The sequence below is a fragment of the Vulpes vulpes genome, chromosome 7 (genome assembly GCF_048418805.1).
Source record: "Vulpes vulpes isolate BD-2025 chromosome 7, VulVul3, whole genome shotgun sequence".
NCBI lineage: Eukaryota > Metazoa > Chordata > Mammalia > Carnivora > Canidae > Vulpes > Vulpes vulpes.
The window spans coordinates 54,874,284-54,902,029 of NC_132786.1; positions in this window are offsets into that span (position 1 = coordinate 54,874,284).

Genomic DNA, 27,746 nt, shown 5'->3' on the forward strand with positions numbered 1-27,746 from the left:
TGTTAATTATTATTTAATAAAAAATAAAATGGTCTGCTAAAAACATTTATGTTTCTAAATGAAATATGACTTATGACTCTAAAGACACAAACTGCTTTGCAGGACAGGTTTATAAAATGTTCATTGGTTATTTATTTGTGTGTTATCTTTCCCCAACCTTCATCTGATAACAGCCTGATTTTTCTCCCTCATTCTCAAACTATGCTGATTCTGCCTCTGGATCAGGCCCATGGGGCCCAGGCTTGTCCAATCAGTGCTTCACTTGCTGGAAACTACAGTGATCGGTAGAAGAAAGATCACATGATCTAATTTGAGTTTATTCCAATAGTTTTCTTAAAATATACAGAGAAGAGCACTTTGGGAGCTTTGTGGGGCCACCATGAAGGGAAAAACCTTCTTGGAAATGAAACAAGTAGAGATGAAAGTAGAATTGAAAGATCAAGGGGGGTAATTAGATTCTGACATTATTTGAGTTTCTAGATCCAACTGTGCTTGAAATTAATGACACCCTCTGGACTTTCCAGTTACTTAAGCCAATGTATTCTCTCTCTTTTTTTTTAAAAAAAAAAAAAACTTTTTTCTATAGTTTGCAACAAAAAGAATGATAACTAATACCATTTAGTAACATAATAGCCATGGATAAATTTGAGAAATCTAATTCATTAACCTCTAAGTGATTTTCCCAGTTGGAAACATTTGCAAATGCTGGGCAACTGTGCAACCAGATTACTTCGGAGATACTGCTTTCAGGGAGTTTGAGTGCATTAAACACACACACATACACAACAAACAGTTAAAGCACCATATAAGTTTAAATGTATCTGTAATTTTTTGCATCAAAATAAGTTACATGATCTTCATATTTGAATACTGGTCATGATTAGAACATTAGCTTATCTCAGAAGTTCAATTTTCCTTTTGCATTCTGACACACTACATTGGTAAATTGAACACCAATAAAAATTAATAAAAAAAAAAGAAAATGGTAGGAATGATTGCATTTAGAAAATAATTGAAGGCCATTTCCTTGTATTTTATATGCCAACACTCAACGCAAATTGATGTCTCCTAAGGAAGAGGCAACCTATGTAAGATTCTATAGTGTGTGAGTCTCTCTTGATGTTTTTTTTTTTTTTTTTAGTTGTACTTTCTGGAATTTGACTGTGTATGCTTCCACTCCATGGAAGCTCTTCCCCAAATCTACTTAATCCAAGAAGATGAATTTCAACATCCTACTTGGATTTTTTTAAGTGGAAATCATACAATTTTTTTGTTTGAAATAGCAAATATCTAGCTAAATATATCCATTAGCCTTTAAATGGAGCTGACTGGTCCAAGCAACAAAGTTTAGAATCTTATAAAAACCCAGTAATGGGAAGTAGCTATCTAGCATTTACCCTGACTCAAAACCTGATTGTTCATCACAATCTACAATTTTGTCTTTTTTTCCTTTTTTTTCTGTTTTTCTTTATTTCCTTCCTTTTTTTTTCCATCTTTCTCCTTTCTTTTCCTTTTCCTTTTCCTTTTCCTTTCCCTTTCTTTTCTTTTCCTTTCCCTTTCTTTTCTTTTCCTTTCCTTTCCTTTCCTTTCCTTTCCTTTCCTTTCCTTTCCTTTCCTTTCCTTTCTTTCCTTTCCTCTCATTCCTTCGTGATCACTAATTCTCCGATACTGAGATATACATTCAGGAGGAATTTTTCCTGATAATCAAAGAAACAAGCCTATGAGTTAGTATCCAATTCTGTAAATTTGTTATTGTTTCTATTTAGCTTTCTGAGAACTTTATAGTGATATTCCTTGTTTGAGCTCTGGGCTCATGGGATGCACACAGTTTGGGCCAATAATACACTTTGGCTCCTGCTGTAGAATTAGACATCCATGATCACTTTCTTGGTGACTATAGTTTAAGGTGGGATTGTATAGGGAAAATGATTCCACTGCTATCACTTGTGTCCAAGCAGACTAATGGTTTTAAGGTAAGCCAAGGTAAAAAGCATCCTCTTCTCCTAGAGATGTATTTATTTGGCTGGGTATCAGAATGAGGCTTTTTCTCCATTATTTTTCCTTCTTTTGCTGAGAGCTCAGAGTTTAAACTATTACACAGTTGCCAAGGAATGAGTGTTTACTATATTTCTGCATGTGAACGTGAAAAGAAAAGCATATCATTTAAGGAACATGTGTGTGAGGGCATTGCAAAATGTTAAGAAGTATGGAACTAAAGAATATTGTTTATTCTTAATTTGCGAAAGTAGTTCACTTTAGACATTAGTGTACGTACAGCAAATAAAACTCATCTTTTTCCTCTCAAAACCATGGCCTAAGGCTCAATGCACTGTTTCTACAATGACAGTCTTTAAACATTATATGAAGACAAATCTTTCTTATTTCTTATTTAGCTATATCCTGGCATTCTTAGAATCTGAGCTTCAAATATAATATTTCATTTCTACTAGTGGTTCTACTGAAACAGTCTTCTTAAAAATAATTATTTCTATACATACACATTTTGATTTACATTTTTAACCTTCCTTTGGGTTCTCAGTAGCTGAATGATTTATTGATTAATAGGTGAGATCTCTCTATACTAAGTGGATAATTTCCCCATAAATATTCACTTGCTCAAATAACCCTATTTCCTGTCAAAGTGCTTCTGATATTTTATAGAAGCACAGTGTCATTTTTTCTCCCATTTTCTATTTCTAATTTAAAATGCAACATTTATTGAAAAACTTGCCCATGCAAACTCCCCTGATCTAATTGATCAGGTCAGGTACAAATGAAAAATATACTTACCTGAGACTTTCACCATTAAGATTCATATATTATCTTCACAAACATTTGCAAAGAACTGCTCATTTGCAATAACTTATATTCTCTTTTGACTAGACCTCCTAACTACAGTACATTTATTATCTGGTATTCATGTTTGGAGCAAATTATTTCCATGCAGTATCTCTGTTCTCAGTTCAGCAACGCTTTGCTTCTCCCAATTTAAAGTACAAACAGCAGTGTAGGTAGAGATTTATAATCCCACGTAGTGTTGTTGTGTTTTTTTTTTTTTTTAACATGCTAACAGGTTAGGTAGGTATATAAAACTAATGATGTGAACACTGAAATTTTGAAGTTAAGTTTTGAAGATTTTTTCAATTTCCCTTATGCCTAGGTATTTGGGAGACCCTAATATAATTTTAATATCAAAATCATAAAAAGATATTTTTCAATGAGATTATTAATTCAATCTGCTTGCACTTGAATTCTGGCTCCCTTCCTTCTTCCTTGCATGATCTTGAGCTGTTTATAAGTCCTGCTACAGCAGTAATTCAATCAATGATAAAATCTGGAAAGTCATTCCCATATTATAAGTTTGCATTTATGAATAAACAATAGAGTAAAAAAAGTGCATAGAATATTATTAGGCAGGCTATAAGTGTTTAATACACTTCAACTAACAGTTTCAATAGTTACAGTATAATAAATGTTGTACATGTGCCCCAAGTGTGTCAGTACAGAAGAAAACTTTGATGGCATATAAGTTGACTACAGGCACAGAAAAGTTTCTTATGCGACATGATGCTCATCTGATCTTTGAAGAGTTGCAGCTTCTTGCAGAAGAACAAATTGTACATTTTAAAATATTTCTTTAGAACACATTTGTAAAATTGTGGATTCAAAAGATACATAGTAAATTAGAAAAATTATTTTTTTAATGGCTAGAAGAGTATTATCATGTATTGGTAAAAAGAAGTATTACAATTTGGGAGAAAATACTCATATAATATGCATCAAAATCCTTAAATATGTTTCCACTTTTATATTTGGGTTATTCTGCTTATGGGAACTTTGTCCTAAAATCAGAAAATAATAAAAGTATAAATACAAGATGAAGCTTTTTCAGTAAGAACAAAATAGCATCCAAACAAATGGTAGGGATGCCTTAGACAGAAGGAAGAGACTTTTTCCATTATATTGTGAAGTGAAGCAGAATATCTGGGCATAGATATAAATAGGATGGTTGATTTGGTGATAGGAATTTCTCTTCAGACTTACCCTAACTTTAACGTAAAAGCTTAAGGAGAGATTATCAGGAGAGAATAGGGACACTGTCTTCAGAAGAGAGGAGAAGAAAATTGTGTAGTATTAGTCAGAGAACGTATTAGACATGTGTAGAAGGATATTTTGACAATGTGTAGACTCCATTTAAGATCTGTGGCCATGTGTTTAGTGGACATCAATCAAACCACCCGTGACATTTTCCTTAGCAAAACTGAGCTGAGTGCAATGAGTCGGTGAATATTTACGCTTACTGGAATTTCAGTTTTGCCTAGCCAAATGCAATGAGAGAAACTGGAACAAGAGAGTCTAGCAAAGCTGAAAGCCAATGGTCACACAGGCTCAATAAGGGGAAATGTAAGGACGTGAGGGCAGTAACAGGAAAAAGGAAGTAGCACCACTGGATAGTAAGTTCCTGTGTTGAGTGGCAAAACAACGTGGGAATCAAAGAGTTGGCAAGAGGAAATGGTGGTAAGACAGGTGCATCATTGAGATAAAGATTTCTAAATGTTTGCCATTATCAGTGACAGTAAGGTGTATAGACTACAAGTACCTACTTATTTTTTGTTATTTGGCATGTACTATTCTAGTCACTAGATACATCAGTAAACAAGAAAGCTTACACCGTAGAGAAGGTAAATGTAGTTATCATAATAAATCCAGTACTAATATAAACTTAGTAGTTTTTATGCTATGTTAGAAGGTTAAACATATTCTGAGAAAAAAATAATCAGAGGGACTTCCACTTACAACCAAGATGGAGTAACAGGGACCAGATTTATGCTCCAAACTTAAACAGCCAATATAAACAAATGAAATAAAAGAAACCAATAGTTTGCAGGATACTGTGCCTCAAAGAAAGAAAGGAAGAAATCTCCAAAATAGGAGAAACATAGAGGTGAATCTTGTGCCCCAATTTACTATCTTAAGAAAGTTTCCAGATCACAGTGTCAGGAGGAACATGAATGGAGTTCAGCAGCCTCTCAGAGTCGAAAATGCAGAAATGAGCATTTGGGAAGAATAGACAACTTGAGGGTATTGGACAGGCTATTGGAAGAAAGAGCTACATAGGCCAAACTCCCAAGATCTGCAGAGGATCCCTTCAGGTTTTCAGCTGAGCAACGATCATCATAGGTATGTCAGGAAACAAGAGAATGATGAAAGAAATTCCAGAAAGATTAGAGTTAACAATATCTGGTGCTCTCAGTGGGCTGGGAATAGTGCTTATTCCCAGAAAACAGATTGGAAAACCTCAAACTTCAGGGACTGCTGGGTAGAACACAGAGAAAGGTTTGACTCAGCAGCAGAGAATGATAAACACCAGACTGAATACTGCTCAGTTCCTACCTAACAAATTTTGAAAGTGATACCCCAAAGGATAAAACTATTTCCAAATAACTGTGACTCAGAAAAAAAAAAAAAATCTCAAGAACACTTATAAAAACACAAAAATATTTAATCATGTAGTTCCCTAGGATTTTTCAAATATACAATTATTAATTTACAATTCTTTCTTTGTATTTTCATTCTTTTTCTTGTTTTACTATATTCCACAGTCCCTTTAGTTTAGGGGTTGACAAACTATGATGCACAGGTCAATCAGGGCCCACCATCTGTTTTGGTAATCAGAGTTTTACCACAATATAGAGAGGTCTATCCATTTATGTGTTATCCCTGTTTTGTGCTATAAAGGCTAAATTGAATACTTGTGACAAAGACTTAGAATCTGCAATAACTAAATGTTCACTCTTTGACCTTTAATAGAAAAAAAGTTTACCAACCTTGGTCTTAGTAGATTGTGGAATATAATTTGTATCATTGGGCAACTGTATACTAGATATCAGAGGTAGCATTTTTTTTTTCCTGGTTGGGGTCAGAGTTTATTTCTGTCAGAGCCTGGAGGCTGGGAGGATACGGGGCCTCCTCCAGCGCCCACAGGAAACTCTAACCCAACAGAGGTAGCATTTTTTAAAAAATATCTTTCTATGTGACTTTCCCTTGGTTTTCTGTACATACGCTGACTCTTTAGACATACCCTTCTATCTCTTGTTTCCTAGGAGACAATATCAAAGAATGTGTGTTGAATTTGTTTCAACTGCACTTTAAGGATCTGTTGAGAATATCATACGATATTTTCCCTTGTGTTTGTTAATGTAATGTCACAGGATAGATCCCATAGGATGCATAGTTTGAGATAAAAATTTGCATGCAGAGTATTTGTAAGGGAATGTTCTTAGAATCCAAATCTGTAGAGAAATAAGAGAGCAGAGATTGGACGGTGGGAGAATTTGAGCTGCAATACAGTGAAAACAAAGGTATGAGATATCTCATGGCAAATTGTGGAGTTATAATGGCCTTGCAGAGTTTTCCTGAATTAAGGTAAAAGTGGTGCATGATTCAGGATGCTCCCAAAAAGGATCTGGATAAGGTGGCTTTCTTCAGCCAAATACAATTTCCATCGAGGAAGACAGCTAAGATCAGTCAGACACCGACTTCCAGCAGCTGGCTAAGTGATTCAGCTTAGGGGTTGAATGTATTCAGGTGACTTACCACAGTACACACTCCATTAAGACAAATCATTATACTGATTGGTTTACAGATATTTAACCAATCTTGCATAATGGTATGACAACCCCAAATGATCATGATACATTATCCTTTATACACATTGCTAGAATTAATTTTCCAATATTTTGGGTAAGATTGTTGCCTGCATATTTATTAAAGTAATTAGAGTGTCGTCCTCTTTTGTTGTTCAAGCTTTCATATTAAACATATATTCTCTCATAAAAAGAGGTGAAAAATGTGCTCTCTATTTTTGTTCTCCGAACGGCTTTAAATGGGATTAGTTTTTTTTTTTTTTTTTTCCTTAAAGATTGAGAGGAATATACTCAGGAAGCTATCTGGGTCTGGAGACTATTTTTAAGTCAAATAAAAATAAACTAGTTTAAGTTAAAATAACAAATTTAAATAATTTACATATGTGTGAATATAGGCATACTAATTCCTGGAGACCCAAAACATCATATCCACTAGTCAAATGTCAATCAATCGATCAGAGTTTAGTTCAGGTCAGACTCACATTGGGCCCAGCTGGTTGCCAAACTCATTTTGTTGTTTCCCCAGTTACAGCGTGCATATAATTGAGGTAGCTATATGAGCTAACAGCAGACTCTTCACACTATTCTCATGACCTGTGGTTTAAAGATTTACTATGGTAGGAAAGGCCAGTTGAAAATTAATACATATTCCTTTACCTATAAAAAACAAAATCAAAAGCAATGCCACATTACAGGAGGACTGAAGAAATTAGTGCCACCATCAGAGATATAGGATATGGTGGTTATGATTTTCAGCATATTCACATTTAACTCACCCAGTTGGCCTATGCAGTAATCAGATAGATGTTAGAGAATGACATGGGTTACTGGAAACTTAAATAGTGTCTTCCCTTGCAGTGACTGTTCAGGATGTGGTTTTGTTGCCTCAGCAAATTAACACATCCTTTGGTACCTGGCATGCAGCTATAGATTTAGCAAATTCTTCTTTTCTCTCTAAACCACCAGAAGCTATTTGTTTTCAGCTAGCAAGCCCAATAATATACTTTCATCAACCTAACTTAGGGTTATATCACCTCTCCAGCTCTTTGTCATAATTTAGTCTACAGGGATCCTGATGGATTTTCCCATCCATAAGATGCAATGGTGGTCTATTATATTGATTATATATATATATATATATATATATATATATATATATATATATATTTTTAAAGATTTTATTTATTCATTCATGAGAGACACACACACAGAGAGAGAGAGAGAGAGAGAGAGAGGCAGAGACACAGGCAGAAGGACACTTTCCCTTGGTTTTCTTGGGAAACCATGCAAGGAGCCTGATGTGGGACTCGATCCCAGGTCTCCAGGATCAGGCCCTGGATTGAAGGCAGTGCTAAACCACTGAGCCACCCGGGCTGCCCTTGATGATATATGTTTTATTGAACCTAGTCAGCAAGAAGTAGCGATGACCATAGAGATGTCAGAAATAGGAAATTAAACCTAGAAATTCAGAGACCCTCCACATCAGTGGAATTCCTAGGGAACTGGTGGTGTGGGACATGTTGAAATATACCTTATAAGGTGATGATACATTATTGCATCTGCCCTTTCCCACCACCAAAAAAGAGTCACAGCACTTTTGGATTTGAAGGCAACATGTTCCTCATTTTTGTATGTTACTTGGATCCTTTTATTCAGTGATCCCAAAAGCTAATAACTCTGAGTTAATAATAACAGAAAGGTCTGCAACAGATCAAGGCTGATGAGCAAGATCCTCTGTCACATAAGTTATAGGATCCAGCAGATTCGATGGTGCTTGAAGAGTGAAATGTAGATGTACTACTTACATCCTTTGCAGACACCTACAGATGAATTATAGAGCAGACCCTTATGATTTTGAAGCAAAAATCTGCCTTCTTCTGTATATAATTTCTCTCCTTTTGATTAAAAGTCTTTGGTCTGCTACTGAGTCTTAGTAGAGATGGACTATTAAAATATGGGCTACCAAATTACTCTGAGATATGAGCTTTCCATCATCACCTGGCTGTTGCCTGATACCTTTATCCAGGTATAAAGTTGAGTATGTTCCATAGTACTCCATTATCAAATGGAAGTGGTATATGCATATTGGGCTTGAGCAGGTCCTAAAGCATATGTAAATTACATGAAAGAGTAGCCCAATTGCTGATGGTCCTATTTCTGCTACCTTTTTTTCCCTCCCATCCAGCATCTATGGTCTCATGGGGAGTTCTCTATGACCAGCTGAATGAGGAAGTGAAAATTCAGGCTTGGTTTACAGATGGTTCAGCATGACAGGAAAGCCCTCCAAACTACAGAAAGGACAGTCAATAGACCTGCCCCTTCAAGAATGAACATCTAGGTCACCTCATTAAGCAAAGAACCATGACTAGCTGAGATGCTTGCTGAGGCCAAAAAGGATATTATCAGCTAAGACTCTGTGACCACACAAAAACCATAGTAACTATGATTATTTCTTTACTATTTTGTTATGATTATGTTTGTGTATATATTAAACCAATAGTTTTGCTTTATTCCCTCTCTTATGTTCTTATCTAACACAAGATATATTGATAATAGTTAACTTTATTTCACAGTATTTACACTGCAGGATACCAAAGGTGAAGAGAAAACATCACCTAAGGAAATTGCTTCCTTTTCTCAAGAAAAGATTAGTGTACCTTTGGTTCTAAGCAGGAGAGTCATATAGGGCAGAAGTATGATTTGGTTATCATTCTAATATGGAGAGTAAGAGTAATGTAAGGAGATGTATATGCATGTCAACATAACAAGGGGCAGGCTATGGTGGTCTCTTCTTGTATCATCTTGATTAGGCTAAAATTCAGTTATTCAATAAAACAGATCATGGTCTCGCTGTGAAAATATTTTGTGATTAAAGTTCTCAGTCAGTTGACTTTAAGCAAGAGAGATTTTCCCAGATATTCTGGATGTAACTGTTTCATTCAGTCGACTGGCCTTAAAAAAGCAGAGCTGAGACTTCCCTGAAGAAGAAAGTCTATCTGTGGACAGCAGCTTGAGCTTAGGATCAAGAATTCCAAACTACGTTCCCTGAGTTAGGACTTGCCTAGCCAGCTTCCGCCATCATGCAAACAAATTTCTTGCTATGCATTTCTTAGTATGGGTCTCCTGCCGACTCTTCTTTAGTTGAACTTCGATTTATACAGTATATAATCCTGTAAATTCAATGAGATGTGTTCTTCTAGGAAGGTGGAAATTATGCATTGAATATTCAGTTTTGTTCCAGTGACCTTGGAAAATAGAATCTCAAAGAATTTTGGAAATAAAAATCAAATATACTGAATAGCTTTAAGAAAGAATAGAAAAATAAAACTTGGGTATCTAAATATAAACAACTCTTTGAAAAAGAGTAAAAAGGATGATAATCATAATTGGAAATTGGATCAAGGAAGACCTAGTATTTTAAATGAAAATACACATTTATAATAGTGAATAACCACTTTCAAAAAATCATATTGGGGCTTGGAATTCCTCAGTTATAATTACGAGAGAATGAATTCAATGGCATTTGTTGCATAAATTGTTATATTGGCTTTAAATTTAAGGATAGCTCATCTATATTATCAGAATAAAGTGAATAGTGTATGAATCCAAAGCTGGTTGGTGAATAGGTATGATGATGGGGATTTGTTCTTTTTCTCTGAATTCTCTGGATTTTCTAATCTTCTTAGTGTAGTAAGATATAAATTCATCCATGAAGAGTGAGGATGAGGGAGCTTGTGTGAAAAGTCTGATGAGAGACAAAAGAGTAAGAAATAGTAAGCTAGGAAATTAAAAGATTATATGGACTGGGTAAATTTTATGACACCATCATATTATTAATTATGGCATAATAGAGTGTAGTTACACTAATTGGTCACATGAGATCTGTTGCCATTCATTTAAATGTAGAATAATTGGCATGGTTGTGGCATTTTTTTTCACAATACAGTGGTATAGGCATGTTGTAGACGAGAAGTAAAAATTAACCAGGGCATGGTTTTGCTTGGTATATAAGATGTCAAGAGAAGGAAAGATATTAATAAATAAAGAGAGACAGACACACAGAAAGAGATAGATGGGGAGAGAGAGAAGGAGAGATTATGAGAAGCAAATTCATGATTAAGATAATGGGTGGCAGAAATGTGGTTGAAAAATCCATTTCTGTTAGGAATAAAAATCTCAATAAAATGAGACTTTAGGTATATTACATTAATTAATAATTATAAAAATAGCAGTGGTGGAGAGAGTGAGTCATTTGTCAAGCCAGGAGTGAATGAGGGCTAATAATCAAGACATTAGTTAATACCCAAAAGAATAAGCTGTCATAAGTCCGATGGTCCATGTTTCCATGTAGATGGGCTTTTGAAGGACGATAAAGACAAGTTTCAGATCTTTAGAGATCCAGATCAAGGAGCATATCAACAACATTCAGGCCTTTGAGAGATTACAGTATCATGAGAAAGCTTTAAATAATTACCCTGTGATTTACAAACTTTAGGTAGATATTTTCTTTTTTTTTTTAATTTTTTTATTTCTTTATGATAGTCACAGAGAGAGAGAGAGAGGCAGAGACACAGGCAGAGGGAGAAGCAGGCTCCATGCACCGGGAGCCCGACTTGGGATTCGATCCCGGGTCTCCAGGATCGCGCCCTGGGCCAAAGGCAGGCGCCAAACCGCTGCACCACCCAGGGATCCCTAGGTAGATATTTTCTAATGTTAGCATGTGTACTGTGAATGAGTCATTTGTATTTCTCCAATATTAATGGTCTCTAGGTGGACTTAGATTAGATATTAAGGTGATCAATTTGATTTTTCAGTTTCTGTTCTTGTGTGAAGTTCGAATACTTTAACCTTTCCTATATTCTTAATATATCCTTTATAGTTCTTTATTCATTGTGGCATAGTACCCTGCAAATATCATTGCATGATAAAATGAATATCTTTCTACAGTGAAAAATGGGAAAGTTATTTAGATTCTTAGTGCTTCTAGTTTAAGTATTGATTTTACTAAACTGTAATTTTCATATTACAGTTTTGTTTTCTGATTTTTATAACTGTTCTCATATTTATCCTAAATTATTATGTAATATGTTTTAGATTGCCATGAAGATTTCCACCATGTTTATACTTTCAGTAGCTGAAATTCATGTCAAAATTATATTGCCAATCATTGTTACCACTGAGGGTTTTCAGAGCAGATCATGCTACAAATGCTGTAAAAAGTTAATTTATTTGGAACCCAAGTTAAAGAAAATGGGGACAATAAATAGGGAACCAAAGGATCCATGTGGGGATATTTTCTCTAATTTGGAAGATAAGAAAGCCATATTATTTATTTTTATGTCTATTCATTTGTTTAGTATTTATTGAATACTTGCTCTAGCTTAGGTCTGAAGTAGGCAGTTGAGTAATACATGTTTATCATTTCTCATTGCCTAGGTTGGTGCTAGTCCAAGTTTTTAGTTACATGGGTTTTGTTTAAACAGAAAGGCATTTATTAAACTTATATTTGGGGGGCATCTACGTAGCTCAGTTTGTTGAATGTTCAATTCTTGGCTTCAGCTCAGGTCAAAATGTTAGGGTTGTGAGATGGAACTCTGGATCCGGATTGGTGCTGAGCAGGGAATCTGCTTTGGATTGTCTCCCTCTCCTTCTGTCTCTGCTCCTCCTCCCACCACATGGTCACTTTCTTTCTTTCTCTCAAATAAATAAATATTTAAAAAATAAGTAACAGTAAAATTATATTGAATAACTGATTTTATTTAGACTTGGGTGCTTTGGAATTGAAGACAACACCTAAGTCATGCCAAAGACTGGTAACTGTGAGACCATCAGGAAAATTGCAGTTTGATCAACCACATCTCTGGCCCTGTGCACTGGATCCCACTGGCTACTGCTGCAATCCTCACTCAAGCCAGAAATGATTCTCTATTGCCCCTCTATTTTTGTGTCTGGCTTCCTGTTTTGTACATCATAAGTGTATCTGATTGGCAAAGCCTGAATCCCACCAGCCAGGGAGTCTGAAAATGCAAGCATAGAAAATTATTAGCTTGTTTAGTAGGAGAGGTCTCTTTCTCCAGATAAACCTATATGCTTAATAATAGAAAGCTATTCAAACATCTATGGGCCAAAACAAATGCCAACTATGTGTTACAGAGTTTATTTTTTCTTTCGATTGTTTTTTGTCCCTTTATGTTTGATGATCTTAGGTTACTTTTTCCAACATTCTCTCTTTTTCTTTTTTCTTTTTTTTTCATTCTCTTTTTCAAAATAAATTATATTAATGAAGGCTTTTTAAAAATATTTTATTTATTTATGTGAGAGAGAAAGAGAGAGAGCGAGCATGGTGGGGGGCACAGAGGGAGAAGCAGGCTCCCTGCTGAGCAGGGAGCCCAATATGGGACTCAGTTTCAGGACCCTGGGATCATGACCTAGCTGTAGGTAGATGCTTATTTGACTGAGCCACCCGGGTGTCCCTAATAGAAGATTTTAATTTGTGTTTTTTAACTTTAGAGAAAGTGCCATTGGTCATTTTTGCTACATCCACTTACCACTTACATGTTGCTTAGTTAATATTTTATTTTAAATATACATTTTCATTCCAAATTAAAATAGTTAAAAAGAAAACTATAAATTGCTATTGTGCAGAGAAAAATAATATATTGTGCTATACATTAAAGTATCTCTAAACACAAAATATTATCACATTTATTTCAATTACCATTGCTCATGGAATGTTTAGCCTGTGACTGCCTCTCTCTTTTTTCATATTCCTTAGTAGAATATTTATTATTTATGCCCTTGTTCATTTTTGCCCCATCCCAAAATATTACAGAAGACTTTATTTTTCTTCAAGATGTATTTTTAGCACCTCTATTAATGCCCAACAATTAGCAGGGCCTCTATAAATATTTGTTGATTAAGGTAATTCATGAAGCAGAAGATAGTGCAAAAGGGAAGAATTTTCTCATCCTGCAACTGTTCTTTAGTGAAGTTTTGTTGCTATATGCAGATATATATATATATATATATATATATATATGCAGATATGCAGATATATGCCATATCTTTTACACATATTTTAAGAAGAACTTACCCGAAGACTGAGTCAAAGTATTTGACACGGTATATACGTAGGTCCTTATGCTAAGTAAAATATGAATTTCCAGGGAAATCTTGATATTTAGGTTAAGTCTATTTTTATTGGACATTATAAAAATAAAAAACCTTTTCATCTATTCCATAATTGCATATATAATTATAAAATATCTGGTTAATTCCAGATTACACATATATGACAATATCCTTATCAATTGTTTAAAGCTTTGACTTATCCATTATTTCTTTCAATTAATAACAGTAAAAATCAGGACAGAGGTTAAATCATAAACAAGATAAATACAAACACAAACTAATATTTGGATATGTGCTAAAATATGTAGCCTTGCCTATAGAAAGCACTAAATAAATATCTGCTAAACAAAAAAATAATATAATTTTTAAATGTAACCACATTGAAAGGCATTTCTCATTGAATGTTTAAGTTGATACATTATGAAGTTGCTATTCTTCCCACCTTAAAGCATCATTTTATATGTTTTTTAAATGATTTATGCCAGTTTAATACTTTGCCTCTAAATACTTTATATACTTACAAAGCTAAAACAAGTTAAAACTAAGTTCGTCAGGATACCAGGAGTGATTACAACACAGAGTGCAAATTGTGTCAATAAAAATCAGTGTATTTGTTTAGCTTTAGAATAGCTCTGAAGAGGTTTAACTGAGCTGAAACATTTAAATTTAGGGAACAGAGGACAAGGCTTGCTATGGAAGTTTAGAGCAAGCTGCTATGTGTTTAGAATTTCATGATTTTTTTTTTCAGGTTGTTTTAAGAAGGAAAAAAAAAGAAAAGAAAAAACAACATTCTGTAATCTTTTTTCTTTCTGAATTGCTCTGCCAATCTCTTTAAATCCTAGTGTATCTGAGACAATATAATAACTCCCACACAAAGAGTTGTTTGGATAACTTGCTTGTGGTGTGACAGGTCCAAATTAAATAACAGAAGGAAACCCTTGACAGCAGATGTCAAAAGAGCCATTGTTTCTCCATAATAAATGTCATAATTTCATAGAAGGCATCTAATGGAGGCGAAGCACCTTTACATATTAGTGCGGTATAGTCCTTTAGCAAGATTGGCACCTGATTAAGTGACCTTGTCTACGGTTAGCAAATCTTTCAAGTGAATTGCTTTTTCATCCTCAAATGTATTTTCCTATTACTCTGTTATCCATTCAAATGAAACTAAGAGAATTGTTAAAGGAGATGGAATATTGCATCGAAATAGCCTTCCCCGGATTGGTATCTTAATCTAATGCTCATGCGTATAATCTGAACTTGTGAAATGATTTTATTTACCATAGCTTCAGTTTCCTCATGTATAAAAGAGAGAAAACAAAAAGTGTTGACAGATATATTCTGAGAATTAAATGAGATACAACTTAAAAAGCATCTAGCATTGCCCAGCACTTTAAAACTGACCAGTAAATATGGGCTACCTGGCCTTTGTTCCTTAAGGTTTAAGGCAAGGTGGACATTATCTAGACTAACCAGCCAGCCACATATCCAATCAAGATAACTATAACCAATATACTTAGTTATAATCCTTCATGTACATCAAAATTACTTAAATAATTTTCGAAAACATTCAGATGTCTAGATGTTACCTCGAGTACTCAAAACAGTTTCTTGAGAAAAGAGTAGTGAGCAAGCCACTAACCATTAAAAAAATAAAACTTACCTTTTGGCTTAATGTGGAGTTTACAACGATACTTTCTTAAAGAATTATTTATCAAGTGCTAAGCACTTAATTTGAACAATTTCAATGTATTTCCTCCAAAACCTGAAGAGGAATATACTGCAATTATCCCTGTTTCTCAGGTAAAGAAACAGCATCTCCCTTGAGTTAAATATCCTCTCCCCATCCACAGACCTAATCACAGTTGGAGCAAGCCAGGCTCCAGGGCCTGTGAGTGTGAGCATGCTATACTCTCAAATTACATAATGGACAGAAATATGAAGAATTTGTTTAGAATATAGACCCAAAGTAAATAAAATTGCCTGACTGGACAGTAGGTTCCTATTTTTTCTCAGTGGAAACTGTTAATGAGTAGCCTTGTTTTCACCTATTTACTCCCCAAAATACATATGAGGCCTCCGTCTTTAATTTGCGTATCTGATGTCTCTCCTCTTTGCTTCGATTAGCCCCTTCACAATGTCAAGGACTCTGGACAACTTGACCAAATTAGTGATTCATGGTAGCCTCAGATTTCTCTCTTAAATCTCCCCATTGCCTCCATTCTTTGACTCAAACATACCACATCTCCAATTCAGTAATGATTTACAACAGTCGTGACCTCAAATTTCTAAATCCAGTGGATTATTTTGTCTCACTTTACTTGATTTTTGGGGCTCTACTTGATCTCACTTTGTTTCTTTTTTTTTTTTTTTTTTACCTTTTTATTTAATTTAAATTCACTTTGCCAACATATAGTATAACACCAAGGGCTCATCCCATCATGTGCCCTCCTCAGTGCCCATCACCCAGTTGGTCTCACTTTCTTAAAGCACTACCCTACACAGATTTACTAATTACCTGTCCCTGCCTCAACAATCAGTATCTGTGGTTTTCAGGTATCTGCAACCTATTGCCTACAAAAGCAACCCTCCTAGATGGCCTCATGGTGACCTTGTGTCTAGTTTCATTGGTGTTCATCTGTCTTCTTTATACTGTTTGACCACCGGCCCCCCATGCAGGTGCTTAATTTACAAACCTCCAACTCCTACTTATTTCTCACATTCTAAAACCACTTTGTACCTAACGTCTAGTTGATCACATTTTTAACACCTCTGTTTTAGAACCCCTTCTTTTCAACTTCACTGGTAGCAAATAGTTCTTGACACAAGAGAGTTGTTTTACACATACTTATTTGAAAATTAAATACGTAAATGAATAATAGATTATTGAGAGAAAACTATTGTTTTGATTTTGGGGAAAAAAAAATAAAAGCATCACTGTTGTGAAGGAACAAAAGTCAAGTAAGGACGCTAGAATTGTTCTTTAAACTCCCAATAGTGGAAGTGTAATATTTTCAAGCAGAAGGGTGAACAAAACCCATGATCTGCATTATTGCAAACAGACATAGTTTTGAAGGGCATGACACTGAGTTTATTAGTAAATATATGGTTTCCAGTGCAGTTGGAGAGGAAGGAAACAAATTCCACATGTACAAGCAAAACAATGTATTGTTCTTGAAGGAGATTGGAAAACTCCCGACCTGTGCTACTTTAAGCTGAATGTAGAAAATACAAATGTTTGTTTACCCTTGCTTTATTTTTGCCCTCAATTAATAGAGGATGGCATGGAGATTGATTAAATTAGTCACTAGACGTTCCTGCCAAAATATTTACTTTCTCTGCCTATTCTTCTGCTAAGCTGCTCCTGTGGCTGCACAGTTCATTTCACAATACTTGCTGCCCGCTTTCCCGTAACATTTATTGGGTCAGATAAGTTCTCAGGGCCTCTATTCTACCTGGTAATACAACTGGTCATTAAGGATAAATTTTTCCTTATCCACAGTGTAATTTAGCTGAATTCTAAACAAATATAAACAAACAAATAGCAGTGGTGACCTTTTTCTTTCTCTTTTCCTCTTCTTTCTCTCCTGACAATACATAAATCATTCGAGAGAAGAGAGTTTATTAAAATACTTGATGCTTGCTTAGAAATCCCTATCACAAATCCATTAATATTTTATATTCATTCTTCTAACACATACTTTTGAATTCTTGATCATATAGAGAATTTTAGGAGTCTTTGAATATTACCTTTCTTCTTTCATCAAATGATAAAATCAGTATTTTAGTCTCTTTTAAACCCTCAGGGCAATTTTTCATTTGAGAGACTTGAGATGTAGATATCTCTGAACAACTGGGGTAAAAGGAGATCTGATATATTTCTTTACATTATTAGAAAACCATGTAAAAATTTTCTAGTCTAACTTGAATTGTTAGACTTCTTGTCTGAATATAAGAAAATACATAAATAACATCAGAAGGGTATTTCACACTCTCATTTTTAGGCACTATTTATTCGTTTAACCTTATTTGTAAAATATTTGCTTTGGAAAAGTCACTTTGTTTATTGCTGGGACACCATATGAACAATAAATGATGTAATCCCTTCCCACATGGAGCTAATTGTCTAGTGGGGAAAGACAGGCATTGATTAAAGAATCATATAAATAACTATGAAATTAGAATTAAGATGAATGCAATAAAGAAGGAGGTATATAGTTTCATTATTAATGAAAGAGCTTCGTTACTAATGCAGCATACGTTTATTGGGTGTCTTCTGTGTGTAAGGCACAACTATATCCCGGGGCTGCAGGGCTGAATTCAAAATTACTTTCCCTTCCAGTGAGGACAATGGTCTAGCCAGATGGATCAGAAAAGACTTCACTGAGAAGGAAAAATCTGAAGGAAGTGTACATACAACCAGATGAAAGGAGGGGGCTTAGGAGAGAAGGTATTATGAGTAAAGATAACACTAGGTGGAAAGGCAAAGTGGTATGAAAGAAACAAAGTGCCTGAGGGGTGAAAGGTAGAATGGTCAATGCTGAAAGTGCAAAGACAGAGACAGGCAAAGGGTAGATTAAGTCAAGACTTAAATAGTGTGGTAAGCAGGTCATCCGAAAAGCAACAGGAAGCCAAGCCATTTTAAATAGGACCAAAATTGCTTTTCTTTTTAAGGTATTACTGCCTTGTAATGAAGCGCATAGATTAGGGAAGGGTCAGCATGGCAACAGAGAAGCCCTCCAGCACAAAGCTGTGCTCGGCCAAGTGAGAGTGTGTTGTTTTTTGGACCAGGTTGATGGTATTACCGTGGACAGAACTAAGGAGATTTGTAATCCATTTAGAAGAAGATAATGAGAGGATTTGGCATATACTGGATGTAGAGATGAGAGAGGGACTATCAAGACTGATTCTTAGGCAGAATTCTGACTGCATTCCTAGGCAAATGAGATTGAAATTTATGAGAGATGTTTTACAGAAAGGGACTTAATTTAATGGGTGAGGGCAAAAAGTTAAAATTTCATCTTTGAACAAGTTTGAGAGGTCTTTTACCTATTTAATTCGAGTTGTTACATAGTTAGTTATCCAGGCTTGTAATTTGGAGGAGCTGTGTAGGTTAAAAATATACTAAGAGATCTCTGTATAAGTGGCATTTGAAACCACAGGAATACACTGATGGGACTGGTTATCTAATAAGAGCAAAAGATAGTTGATGAAGCCTAATTGCACAAAATAAGAATATGCATCGGCTGGATAGAGAAAGGCAAGATGGCAAAGAAGACAGAGGGTTGTAGCCAAAGACATAGGAACAAAACAAAAGTAGTATGATACATGTGAAACGAAAAACAGGTGAGCCTTGACAGGAAACAGTGTTTGAAGGGGACTAGTTAACAATGTTGAACATCACTGAATAATTTTTTTAAAAAGGTTGAAAAATGTCAATGGATTTGATAGCATGGAAGTCTATGGTTGAGCTGTGTCCTAAAAGAAAAATGAAGGTATTCAAGAGAGGAGAAGAGAATGAGTGTGTCACAGACAGAAAAACAAAAAACAACAAAAAACAACTATGTAATAAAATAGGACAACAAAAAAATCTCATGAAGAGCTGATGAGTTGCATGTTGGTTTTTTGTTTGATTTTAATTCTTTTTTTAGAGGAGGGGCGTGGAGAGGGGTAGAGAGGGATGGAGAGGGAGAGAGAGAAAATCTTAAGCAGGCTCCATGCCCAGTACAGAGCCTGAGGGGTATGATCTTACAACCTTAAGATCATGACCTGAACTGAAATCAAGAGTCTGATGCTTAACTGATTGAGCCACCCAGGCGCTGCCTCATGTTTTTAAGTGAGTGGAGCTCAAAATTATGGTAGTGGATTGTAGAAAACGAAGGAGGTGAGACCAACAAGTAGCAGATTAAAAAACATTGAAAGTAATGGAAATGTTTATGCATGAACACATATATTACATATGTGTATGTGCATATATACATGTGCATACACTTATTCATTTATATATTCATTATAAACTACTTTGTTATAAACAAAAATAAAACCATTCTATAGTGATGTATCCTGTCAAGAGAGAGAATCTGTTAAAATATTATGAAAAGTTTGAGAATACCAGGGCAGCAAAAAATAAGGGCATGAAAATATAAAGGAATAGAGATATTCACACAACAGACACAGAAATGCATTCTCGAATGGCACACTTACTTGTTAGATGGTAGCTAAAATGTTTGTTCATATGTCATGGAAATCAGTGCAAAAACTGGTACACATGTATTTATATGACTGAATAGCATTTATAAGCTATAAACAAACATAGACTTTTATTTTAGTTGGGCGTTATAATTGACCCTAGGTGAGTGGTGATATTACCATTATCATCCTTGATTGTTTAATCTCTTTCGCCCCTCACGTCTGACCTATCCAATAGAATATGTCATATCTATCTCTAAAATACATAATAAAAACTATCAACTTCTCTCCATAACCTCTACCACATTTTAGTTCACAGTATAGACTCTCTACCATGTGCAGTAGACAGGATTGAAGAGTCTCCCTGGTATTGCCACCAATTGTTACACAAGTTCCAGATGATGATATGAATGATAATAACATTGAAATAAAATAAATTTTATTTTTATTTTTGTAGCTTATAGCATCCTTCTCTTGAGTGTGGATATAACACATATATATGGTATATTATAATTACCATGATTTGGATTTGGTTACATTATGTAGCAAAGCTAAAAGAATTTTAAGAATATAATCAAGGACCCTAATCAGCTGGAATTCATTTAATCAAAATGAAGGCTTCCCTGGGTTGGTTTGCCCTAATCAGTTGATCCCTGTAAAAGAGTTTCTAGGGGTAAAAAACAAGAAGCAGCAAAGAAGCTCTCCTGTTGGCCTTACAGAAGCAAACTGCCATCCCGTGAAGAGGGCCATGTGGCAGAGATTGATGGGCAGCCTCTAGGAGCTGAGGCCCTCAGTCCTACAATCATAAAGAAGTGATTTCTACCAACAACCAGTAAGCTTAGAAGGGTACCAAAGTCCCATTGAGATTGCAGTCCTAACCAACATCTTCACTGTACTTTTATGGCCCTGACAAGATGCATATATGGTCCCAACTCATGAATACTGCAGGGTGGTAAATGTATATTGTTTTAGCCTTCTGAACTTGTGCCATTTTCTTATTCAGATTTTTTTAAAGATTTTATTTATTCATGAGAGACAGAGAGAGAGAGAGAGAGAGAGGCAGAGACACAGGCAGAGGGAGAAGCAGGCTCCATGCACCGGGAGCCCGACGTGGGATTCGATCCCGGGTCTCCAGGATTGCGCCCTGGGCCAAAGGCAGGCACTAAACCTCTGCGCCACCCAGGGATCCCCTTATTCAGATTTTAATGGCTGGAAGTGGAGGCAACTGTGATAAATACCTAAAATGTTGGAGCAGTTTTGGAACTGGTAAGTGGGTAGACCCAGGAAGAATTTTAAGGATCATGATATGGAAAGCCTAAATCACTTTAGATAAGACATGTATTATCTACTCAGACTACCAGTCATAATCTGGACTTTACCAACACTGTCAAAACAGTCTCAGAAGGAAATGAGGAGTATCTTCTGCTATTGGGAAACAAAAAGGGGGATACTTGTTATATAATGGAAAAAAACTTAAAGAAATTGTGTCTTGCAGCTATGTGGGAAGCAAAATTTATAAGAGATAAAGCTGGATATTTAGCTAAGGAAATTATCAAGGAAAATGTTAAGGGGGCTTATGATATAATGTGAAAGGGAAGATAAATTGAATGCAGAACTATTAAAAAGAAAGGAACCAGACAGGATAATTAAAAGAAAAAAAAAAAACTGTCTTCCTTTCCACAGGACAAGGATGCTGAAACATCAGAAATGTCTGCAAAAAAATTCCTAGAATAAGAAAAAAACAAAATATGTGAGTATAGTGTTTTGTTAGAGCCTCAGATGAAGCAAAAGATCTGAGTAGTCAGTCACAGAAATGATATTTTCAGGAGATTAAGGATGTGCCTCACATACCTTCTTCCCTGAACCAGGAGGCCTCTAGAAGCTTAAAGGCATTGTCCTTCAGTCATTGGAGCAGAAGTGAAAGATAGAGACAGGATTATCTCAAAAAAGATCTGTTAATGTGGCTTTGGTTTAATACAGTGAAACTCAGTGTAATGTACACAAGACCCACAAAGATTTTGAGAAATTTATTTCAGCAGAAACACTGACAGCGTAGACTAAAATAGGGAGAATGCAAAATGAAAGAAAGGTTTTTGAGTCCATAAGAAGTCTGCTGGTAGGAAGCAGTCGGCTAAACTACAAACATATTCTACCTTTCATGAAAAAGTAAGAAAGAGTCAGTCAGATGTTAGGACCAAGAACCCAGCCATGAACCCAGAGGATTACACCCAGGCACTGAAACCTATTTGAGGGAAATCCAACATTTACTCATTGGATTTTAGAAGTATTATGGACCAGTTGACTTCTTCTTACTCTTTAGTTACTTCCTGTTTGAAGTGAAATATCTACCACTGCTCTCCTAGGCTTTTCTTCTCCTTGTTGTTGGGAGTGTTGTGGAGATATAAATGGACTCTTCCGTTTTATAGGCCCACAAGTAGAGAGGGGTCTTGCCCCAGGATCTGTGCATAAAGATTACACTGGGGAGCCTCATCCAATCTCATTTAAAGGAGAAGATTCTGGACTTTGAGTTGATGACATTTAGACAAGATTTTTGGACATTAAGTTGATCCTAGGATGTTATCTTGGGAGAGGATGAACAAATTTCGCCTGTGAGAGAGAGGGCAACGGTAGCAGACATAATCCTCAGATGACCTCCGAGGCTTGAGCTCCCTGGGTGTACACACCTTGTATAACTACCTCTTCTTGAGTGTGGGTGGAACCTGGGAGTATGATGGGAAATCGTTCTCAGGATTAGGTTATGTCAGGTGAAAAGGGTAAAGGGATTTCGCAGATGCAATAAAGGTCCCAGTCAGTTGAGTTTTAGTTAACCAAAAGGTGAACATTTGGGGTAGGGTTAGCCTAATCAGTTGGATCCTTAAAAGAGGGACTGCAGATCAGAGATTCTCTTTCCTACTGTCTTTGAAAAATGAGACTGCTGTAACTTCTACAGCTTCAAGGAAATCAATTCTGCTAACAAATACATGAAATTGGAAGATGAAACTTCAGCCCCAGCTGTCACCTTTATTTCTGCTTTGTGAGATTCTATGCAAAGGATCTAGCTACAGCATGTCAGGGCTCCTGACTCACAGAAACTGAAAAATAATGGCTTAGTCTTTTAAGTTGGTGGTAATTTGTTATATGGCAATGAATAATGAATAAATGGTGGGTTACTTTAATAACTTATTTACTGGTTTCCCCATGGTGAGTATCTGCTTTTGTTCAATCTATTCCTTATTTAAATCATGAAAATAAAATTAATATTATGGTATTCCCTGCTTAAATGGCCTTACACTGCAAAAAAATCCTATCCATGATGAAAAAAAAAATACAAAGATCATTGCATTTGAGATACTGATGATTTATCCAAATTTAGATATAAGCAGTTTTCTTCTCTTCCTTTAATGCTTCAAATACAAGTTACTTCCATTCATTTTTTTTAAGGATTTTATTTATTTATTCATGAGACACACACAGAGAGACAGAGACACAGGCAGAAGGAGAAGCAGGCTCCATGCAGGGAGCCTGATGTGGGACTCGATCCCAGGACCTTGGGATCATGACCTGGGCCAAAGGCAGATGCTCAACTACTGAGCCACTCAAGTGCCCCATGTTATTTCCATTCAATTACCCAGTGACAATGAACTCTTCCAACAAAGAGCTTTCACTTTAGTTATTCCCTCTGTCAGGAATGGCTTTCTTAAGTTTTAAAGCTGTTTTGTTAACTTTCTAGTCTGCTTTTCTTTACTAATTGCTACCTTTTGGACAAACTTTCCTAACTCCCTGTGTAACTTGGATATACCCCAACAGTAAAAATCAGAACCCATCTCTTCTATCCTTTTCCAGAACTTTGTAATGCATATAACAACTTGCTATTACTTATCCCATTTATTTATTATCTGTCTCTCCACTACACTGTAACCATGTATCTTGTCTTTCTTATTTACAACTACATACTAAGAAATATACTTTAATTGAATGACGTAAACATGTTTAAATTATTTTTTAAAAGATTTTATTTATTTGATAGAGAGAGTGAGTGGGAGAGAGCATAATGCAGGAGTAGAGGCAGAGGCAGAGGGAGAGAGAGAAGCAGGCTCCCCACTGAGCAGAGAGCCTGACCTGGGGCTTGATCATGGGGTGAAGGGATCAAGGATCCCTCTAGTCCTGGGATCATGACGTGAGCCCAAGGCGGAGGCTTAACCAACTGAGCCACCCAGGCGCCCTGAATGGAATAAAATTCTAAAAACAAATATCCCTATTCATAGAAGTAAAACTGCAGAGAAATGTTGCCCTGGATCTTCATGAGACAGAATTCCTCGCAGTGGAGAGAGCCACAAAAATATCCTTAGAGTGACTATAGAGTCAAGTGTTTATCTAATGTCATTTTGTAGGCTTGTGGTATCATGGCAAACCTCAGTTCTAGAAAAGTGACTTCACGCCCTGAAGTGAGAATTAATATGATTCTATAGAAGTATCAAGCTTATTTATATAATCAAAGGGTAATTTTTAGTGCATCTTATTGAACTGAGAGAATACATCGCCTTCATAAAATCTTTTATATTACTTTTTTCACTTGATATTTTGGTAAGCATTGAGGGCCAGAGGAAAAAAAATAAGCTTCTTTTAATATTGTTAGTTAAAGGTAGAACACCTTGGTTCGTAAATTAGTGTTATTGTTGACATTTTTAAATTAAAATTCAAAAGAACTCCTTGCTTGACTCAATCTTTATAAGAAAGTGGATCAAAGGTATTTAGAATCAAAGTCAAACTGTCATCAAAAAGTTAAGGTTAGTTTAATCTAAGAAATCAAAGAGAGCTGCAATGCTACAATAGTAAAGCAATGGTCTTCAAATATTTCTGAATAAGTACTAATTAGTAAAATGTTGACCACCTACACCTAGTCTAGCTATATTATTTATTTATAAATAAATAAATTTATTTATAAATTTGTTATAGTATAGCTATATTATTTATTATAAATTAACAAAGCTATCGATACATTTAATTTATTATTGTATCGATACATTTCAATAAGTTGAAGATAATATCCATTTCATAAGTGATCAAAATCCTAAAATACTGAAATAAAGGTAAAATTACATATATTTAAATAAATGTTTAATTTAACTTAAGTACAAAACCCTTTTCACTCTAAAATATTTTGTGTTTGGATACTCAGTTTTTAGTAGACATGCTGGTCAGGATGCCTTACTTAGATCTCAAGGAATGATATGTGCCTTTGATCAGGATATTCTTTAACAATGAAACATTTAAGTCTACATTTCAAACAGACTTTTAGGAACGTTTAATATTCTTGGCAAACCTCCTTTTAGATCTGATTGTATTGTTGCTATTTTTATTCTAAAACATGGCGGAAAAAAACTAATTGTAGGAAGGTTAATAATTTCATCCACTTGCTCTCACATTAGTATCTTTAATTAGTATCTCTAATGTGTATGGTTGTCAAATCATTTGACTACTTTGTAAAATGAGTAGTTTAAACCAGAAAATACAATTTGCCTATTCATTTAAATGTTGATATGTTAAAATCTAAGAAAATTTATAGTGAGAGTGCCACTGTCATGCATTTTCCAAGACACATGATCATCTAGAATAGGTCTGTGATGGATCTTTTTGACTATTGTATGAAATATCAAGAAATACTTTAATTGTCATTCTATTTTAGATAAGGAATCAATATAAATTCAATTTTCTTTCTTTAAGATTTTTATTTATTTATTCATGAGAGACAGAGAGAGAGAGAGAGGCAGAGACACAGGCTCCGTGCAGGGAGCCTGATGCAGGACTTGATCCCGGGACTCCAGGATCACGCCCTGGGCCAAAGGCAGGCCTAAACCTCTGAGCCACCAAGGGATCCCCCTAAATTCAGTTTTCTATAGGTCAATGAGATGGTGTATAGAATTTGCAAAGGTATATCTCTCTGGGACTATTGCCTTTAAGTAGGGGTAGCAATAATATTACCTAGATGCCATTTTTTGTGTGCACATTTTAAAATCCAAATTCCTGGAATCCCTTCTCAGAGATTCTTATCTGGTCCTCACTATCTGCATTATTAGCATACACTATGGGTAACTCTGATGTAGTATCTCTTTCAGCCACAATTTAAGCAGTATTGTTATAATACTGTTGAGATAAGAAAAAAAAGTATCAATAAGAAGAATATTATTAGTTTTATACAGAGAATGGTTTGAAGGGAATACTATGAAAGTTTGAAAGGCTGATTAGGAGGTTAGAGCAACAGAACAAGATGTGAGAAATGATTAATTTCTGGAATATATGAGTACTACTGGGTTGCAAGAAGAAATATATATGCAATATTTACAAGGTCAAATAAACATGAACATAGGATTCAAAGTCAGAGAAAAAATAGTCCAAAATGTCTCCCAGGTTTCAAGCTTGAGTTGAGGCACACTTCACTGTCGAAATTAGAGATGAGGAAACAAGCATAATTTAGGGAAAAACAATTGAGATTACCAAAGAAAAATATGGGTAAGAGAAAAGGATAAAAATTATAATTTTAAATTGCCCCAGTATTCAACTGAATGCAATGAAGAAAGATAGTGAGTAAGGGTATGAGAAAGAATTTTAGGGTTTTATGCAAAACTATTAGATTTTAGAAATTAAAACAGGAAGAAATACATATTGGATGCTCACTAAATAGAAGTAGGGTATTGTTGAAAGTTACAAATTTAGGACTTTAGAATGACATCAATGACTTTAATGTAATTAATATTGTAGAGTAGAAAGTCAGATTACTTTTGGTTGAGGGAAAGGGAAGCAGGGAAAAGAAATGGACTGATTTGGTTAGTATTAATCCTTAGGGAACCTTACCCTTTCAAGAGTATTGACTAGGAAGGAAAGGCAGGAGGTGAGTTTTTGCTAGAGAATGATTCAGGCTTTAGAGTAGTGGAGAGGAGGGGAGGGGCAAGACGGTGGCAGAGTAGGGTCCCCAAGTCACCTGTCCCCACCAAATTACCTAGATAACCTTCAAATCATCCTGAAAATCTACGAATTCGGCCTGAGATTTAAAGAGAGACCAGCTGGAACGCTACAGTGAGAAGAGTTCGCGCTTCTATCAAGGGAGGAAGACGGGAAAAGGAAATAAAGACACAAAAGGCCTCCGAGGGGGAGGGGCCCCGCGAGGAGCCGGGCTGAGGCCGGGGCGAGTGTCCCCAGGACAGGAGAGCCCCGTCCCGGAGGAGCAGGAGCTGCACCGACCTTCCCGGGGGAAAGGCCTCCCGGGGAATTGGAGCAGGATCCCCAGAAAGGCGGGGATGCCCTCGGGCTCCCGGGGACAGTAACAGAGGAACTGCGCCCCGGGAGATGCGCCGAGCTCCCTAAGGGCTGCAGCGCTCGGCGGGGCCCGGAGCAGCTCGGAGGGGCTCGGGCGGCGGCTCCGCGGAGGGGGCTGCGCGGCTCCGGGAACAGCTCAGCCGCGGCGGCTCGGGCGGAGGAAGAAGCTCCGCGGAGGGGGCGGCGCGGCTCTGGGAACAGCTCGGCGGGGCTCGGGCGGCGGCTCCGCGGAGGGGGCTGCGGGGCGGGAGCGAATCCAACAGCGCAGGCCCCGGAGCACAGGGCGCCGGGACACAGCCCAGGATCCGGCCTCCCCCCGGGACAGGCAGAGGCCGGGAGGGCCCAGGACAGCGAGGACGCTTCTGCCTGGAACTGAGCAGATCAGCAGCCCCGCCCCGGAGCCTCCAGGCCCTGCAGACAGAGAGCCCCGGAGCTACTGCGGGAGCTGACTCCAGGGTCCCAGAG